Below are 6,244 nucleotides of genomic sequence, written 5' to 3'. Positions count from 1 at the left end.
TTGACCCGTGATTTGTATAAAGCTGGTATGTGTCTTCATCATGGCTTCTAGGCTTTTCTCTAAAAGATAATTTTCTTGTCATTATCATGGAAGCCTGGTGGGTTGTTCATCACTGGGTTGGACCTTAGATTTTGCTGATTGAAATTTGGATTGCTTACATTAGGATTCTGGGACCATGAGAAATTTGGGTGATTCCTCCAACCTGGGTTATATGTGGGTGCATAAGGATTGTTCAATGGTCCTTGATAGGTGGCATTCACCTGTGCACACTCATTCGAGTAGGAACATTCTTCTAAGACATGGTCTGGTGCATTGCACCCTTTACATATGGGTGCAGATATTTGATTTACATTGGCTGGTCTCTGTAATTCTAAGGCTTCCAATCTACGTGTTAAGGTTGCAATCTTGGCCTCTGATGCTAGGGTTGGTTGAATTTGATGCATTCCTCCTCTTGAAGGTGTAGCTTTATCAGGTTCCCTAGTTGTTTCCCACTATAAATTTTTTTCGGCTAGGTCTTCTAAGAATTGCCAAGCTTCAGTAGTTTCTTTGTCCATAAATTGGCCTTGGCACATGGACTCTAGCATGGTTCTTGAGTTTGAATCTAACCCCTCATAGATGATCTGGCATAGTCTCCAAGTTTCTATTCCATGGTGTGGGCATTGGGTCAAAAGATTCTTGAAACGATCAAAGTACTTCCAAAATGATTCACCAGCTAGTTGGTAAAATTGATTTATTTCATTTCTAATCCTAGCTGTTTTATGATGGGGGAAATACTTTTTCAAAAATATTCTCACAAAGCCCTCCCAGGTAGTGACAGAATGGTTTGGCAGACTATAAAGCCACTTCTTAGCATTATCCTTAAGGGCAAAGTTGATTAATCTAAGTTTGACCTCATCCTCTGTTAATTGCAGTTTCATGGTTGCACATATCTCCTCAAATTCTCTAATAAATATATAAGCATCCTTTAATCCTGTGAATTTTGGAAGCATATTTATGATTTGAGGTTTGATTTCAAAATTATTAGCTGTGGGTTGTGGCAACCTGATACAAGATGGTTGGATGGAGCCAACTGGATAACACAAATCCTTAAGGGTCATGGGTTGGATTGGTTCAGCCATTGGAACAACAGGAATTGACTCAATTCTAACTAGACGACCCGACACTCTTCTCCACACACGAGGTGTACGGTTCTCGATATTTATATAATTTTTTTTTATAAAATTTTTATGTATAAGAAAAAGAAAGAAAAGAGAAAAAGTTCTAAAGAAAAGATCCTAAGGAGTCCTAAATCTAAAGAAAAGTAACCAAATTAATTTAAATTTTAATAATTTTTTTTTTATTTTTCAAACAAGTGAAACAATAAATTAAACTTAATCTATCCTAGGGTTAACCTAAATCTAGACAGCTCCTAACTGTTTCAAGATGACCCTTCAAGCCTTCCAAGTGGAGATTGATCAACTAGTTAGCCAGGTAAGTATAAGAGGTGGGAGGTTCACTCATCGTTGCCTTTCTAGACACCAAACGAGTTGGCCAGGCCAGCAACTGAACCAATTTAACAAACCACCCTCAGGGACTTGCCTAGACACCAACTAATCAAATAACTCAAACTTGGTAGAACTCTTAGGGTTCCTTATCCTATTGAGCTCGAATTCCTTAAGGTTGACGTCTAATTGATTTTAAGATTAAAGGTCTAGGTAATGCAATATGATGGAGATAGTTTTTGGGCTAAGGAAGGGTAATGAAATCCCCACCTTATCTTGTTAATGGGTTGATGCCCTTAGATTAATTATGAAAATGCAAATGCAAATAAACAAGATGACCAAGAATGTAAAAGATTTTAATTTAGAATTTTTTTTTATTTTGATATTTTACTTCACGATTGTGAAATGTCTTTTGTTTTGTTTTATTTATTTATTTATTTTTTTTGTGATTAAGTAAATTCAAATGATTAGGTCTAAAAGGAAAAGTAATTAACTAAAAATAATAAAAGAAAAATTAGAAGCGTACCTGAGTTTTTCAGCAATCATCAACTAAATCTAGAAACCTAAAGAAAAAGAAAGAGAGTTATAAAGCACGAAGAACAAATATTTGAAAATAATTTAAAACGCCAAATCCCCGACAACGGTGCCAAAAACTTGAAGTGCAAATCTTAAAATTTGTAAATAAAACCGCAAGCGCACAGTGTGCAGAGTAGCACGACCAGCGAGTACGGATTGATCCCACAGAGACTTGGTTTAAAAACGATTTTCAAATCTATGCTCAAGTGAGCTTTAACGAAAATCGAAAATCGAAAGTTGTTTGCTAAAGACAATAAGACTAAGGATCTAGGGTTTTTGAATCCACTAGATCTAGATTAGGAAATTCTACCTAGAATTTTTCTTATTGATCCTAACGACTACTCCTCTTGTCTTTCCCAAGCATAGATTATGAAGGAACTAAGGCCCAACGATAACCCATCAAGATTCTTTACAGGGGAGTAGTAACTAGAATCCCTTAGGGTTTTTTTCTCCTATGCACTGAATCAAGCATGAACTATGAAGGGACTCTAACCCAACTGTAGTTCATCAAAAATTTTTGGCAAAAGAGGAAGAAAAAGAAATCCTAAGAAAAAGAAAGAACCCTATGTAAAACCCCTACTCATGATCTAGCTTCATCGCAAACCCTAGAAGGGATGCTTAGCTAGACATGATCTAAATTTACTTGCAAAATTTAAATGCAAAAAATAAACTATCCTAATTTTATAAATTAAACTATCCTAATTGCATAAATTTAAACTGCATAATTTAAACTAACCTAATTGCATAAAATTAAATTGCATAAATTAAACTATCCTAATTGCAAGAAAAATAAATTGCATAATGTAAAGAGATAAAATTGCATAAAAATAAGATTTTATATAAAAAAAAATTATTACAAAAATCTCAAAGCTCGAGGCTTGAGAAGAAAGCTAAAAACCCCACTATCTAGGGTTACAAGCTTGATCGGAAGGCCCTTCCCTCTTTAGAAATAAGGGCCTTTGGGGGCTTTTTATAGGCATTTGGGGATTATAAGGTTTTCAAAACTTTAGATGTGGGACTAAGAAATTTTAGAGGGCTGTTAGGGGAGTTTAGGGGCTCAAATCTCGCTCAAAAAGTACTTAAATCCATCAAGAAACTCTAGAAATTATTTCAGCCATCCGATCTTCATCTAAAGGACCCAATTCATCTAATAAATCAAGCCGGAAGCGATTCTGGGCCGTCGGATCACGATCTGGGTGAAGCGCTGCCGTTGGATCGCACTGCAGAGATGGGATCAGGTCGGATGCATCGCGGACCGTCCGATCAAGGCACTGGAAGATTTCGTCCGTTGGATCGCGCTGCAGAAGGATCCCGTGTTGTCCTAGTGTTTATTGATTCTTGCAATTGCCTTGATTATGGTTGGATCTTGACCGGCTGCGATGGTGGCCGTCCGATGGTGCAAAAATATGGAGCGTTGGATCTTGATCAGAGAAGATCGGACCATCGAGTGATGTGAAGTTTCCAGGTTGCCCTTCGGACCTTCTTTTCTCTCCTCATGAGCCCTGGACCGCGCGTGTGGATCGGGCTCGCGATGCGTTGCGGTGAGCCGAGACTCGCTGATTGGCTGGTTTATGGTGCGCCGATGGGTCCATGGTCCAGGCGTCTGTTGCTGTGGACCAGGCGGCTAACCAGATCACCAAATCAGTTGATTTTTGACCAATTTTGACCTGATTTGACTCGGATTTGATCCAATTGAGTCTTCATTCTTCATTCTTCAATTTCTGGGTCAATTTAACTCCATTTTACGTAAAATTTGCGCCGTTGGAATCCTCTTTCCTTGTTCTTTCTATTGATGACCTCTTCTTCTATAAAATATAATAACAAATATCAATTTCCTAATAAAGTTAGATAATTTAGATATTAATTGATACTTTTTATGTCAATTTGTGACATAAATCAATTTTGCCTCTTGCAGGTACTACGGGAGGATATGACATTCAGGTGGAGAACCTACCTAAGGTGTCTCCACAGGTGGAGAGGATTTGAATGGATGATCGAGGCGAAGAGGTCCAGCAGGAGTGAGCTGGACCGAGGACTGATATCGGTGTTGCCCTACACAAGCCCAAGAGGACCATCAGACAATCAGACCGATATGGCTTCGAGGAGACGCTATCATATGCCCTGGTGACAGTGAATGTAGACCCATATATGTATCAGGAGGCTATTGAGAGCCAAGACAGAGAGCGGTGGGTCCAGACGATGTCCGAGGAGATGTAGTCTCTCCACCAGAACCAGACGTGGTGATTGGTACAGTTGCCATAGGAGAAGAGGCCCATTGGCTACAAATGGGTCTATAGTCGCAAGGAAGGGCCTTCAGAGCAGGGAGGTATCAGATTCAAGGCGAGGTTAGTGGCCAAGGGATACTCCCAGAAGGAAGGCATCGACTTCAGCGAGGTCTTCTCTCCCGTCGTCAGACATACTTCCATCAGAGTGTTGCTGAGCATTGTAGCAGCTCAGGATTTAGTGCTGGAGCAGATGGATGTCAAGACGGCGTTCCTCCATGGGCATTTGGAGGAGAGGATTTACATGGAGCAGCCACCCGATTTTAGGGATCCAGGATTAGAGGGAAAGGTTTGTTTGTTGCAGAAGTCACTGTACAGGCTGAAGCAGTCGCCGAGGCAATGGTACAAGCAGTTCGACTCTTATGTGCGCAGCATTGGACTTTTCAGGTACGAGTTTGATCCCTGTGTTTATGTTCAGTCTCTTGAGGATGGTTCTAGGGTGTTCCTACTCTTGTATGTGGATGACATGCTTATAGCATGCAAGAGTAGGAAGGTTGTGCAGGATCTGAAGGCATCCTTATCTCGGGAGTTTGAGATGAAGGATTTGAGCCCTGCAAGGAAGATCCTAGGCATGGAAATTTTCAGAGACCGAGCCCGGAGGGTGCTGCATCTATCTCAGGGGGGCTACATACAGAAGGTCTTAGAGAGGTTCGGGATGAAGGGAAAGCCGACGGAGCTGCCACTTGCCGGTCACTTCAGACTCTCGAAGACCATGGCGCCACAGACTGAGGTGGAGGCTCAGGAGATGGAGACAGTTCCTTATGCTTCAGGAGTTGGGAGCTTGATGTATGCGATGGTCTGTTGTAGGCCAGACATCGCTCATGCAGTGAGTCAGGTTAGCAGGTTCATGGCACAGCCTGGCAGGGAGCACTGGAGAGCTCTGAAGTGGATATTCAGATATCTGGCGGGTTCAGTTGGAGTTGGCATCTACTACGAACAGCGAGGAGGTACAATGGGATACTCTGACATATCCAGGGAGGCTCAGGGGCTGATTGGCGGTTATGTAGATGTAGACTTTGGTGGAGATGTGGATACCCGGAGGTCTACAATAGGCTTCATCTTTAGCCTGTATGGAGGTCCTATTTCTTGGAGATCGAGTCTACAGCCTATCACGGCCCTATCCACTATAGAGGTGGAGTACATCAGGCTGACAAAAGTAGCTAAGGAGGCAATTTGACTGAAGGATTTATTGACGGAGATGGGCCTTACTCAAGAGGCCATTAGAGTGCACTGTGACAGCCAGAGTGCACTTCTATTAGCATAGAACTCAGTCTATCATGCAAGGACAAAGCACATCGACATTCGATATCATCGGATCAGAGAGCTTGTGGAGGATGGCGAGGTGGAGCTGGTAAAGGTACACACCAAGGAGAATCCAGCTGATGCACTTACGAAGGTACTTCCACGGGACAGCTTTCAGAGATGTGTTGAGATGATTCGGCTGATGGACAGAGTGGAGCTGGTTGAGGCCTTGGGACACCAAGGTGGAAATTGTTGTGATCCAGGTGATGTGCCCAAGGCCCAGGGGACCAAGGCTAAGGCCAAGGTCCATCATTCATGAGGGCTTCATGGAGGCTCTAGGGCTAGTTGGGCCCTAGGTTGAAAGGCTGTGGGCCTTTTGGATTCTTGAGGTCTAGGTTATGTGGGCCTCAAGGGACCAACTCTTTATGGGCCAAGTCTAGACTCAGGATAGGTGAGATTAGGTCAAGTCATGGGTGTACATGGGCTTGGGTTAACCTAATCTCCCATAGAGTTGGTCAAGGGAGTTTTGGGTTTGGGTCACTTGACCCTATGTTTATATATACATGCACTGTATAGGTTTGATTAAGCCAAGGAATACGAAAACTCTTTCTCCCAAGTCTCTCTCTCTCTTCTCCCTCTCTCTAGCTATTCTCCATGCCCCAG

The 6,244-nt window shown here is 42.1% G+C and overlaps 1 non-coding gene across 1 annotated transcript; it reads left to right on the top strand.

Annotated features, from left to right (window-relative positions):
- The first annotated feature begins 642 nt into the window (after positions 1–642).
- LOC140851311 (small nucleolar RNA R71) lies at positions 643–749 on the top strand. Its single transcript, XR_012134063.1, has one exon. It is a non-coding gene; the product is annotated as a small nucleolar RNA R71 (small nucleolar RNA).
- The last annotated feature ends 5,495 nt before the right edge of the window (positions 750–6,244 follow it).

This window comes from Elaeis guineensis, chromosome 8 (genome assembly GCF_000442705.2).
Source record: "Elaeis guineensis isolate ETL-2024a chromosome 8, EG11, whole genome shotgun sequence".
Taxonomy (NCBI): Eukaryota; Viridiplantae; Streptophyta; class Magnoliopsida; order Arecales; family Arecaceae; genus Elaeis; species Elaeis guineensis.
Note: the sequence above shows the minus strand (reverse complement) of the source record. Positions and strands in the feature narration are given on the sequence as shown.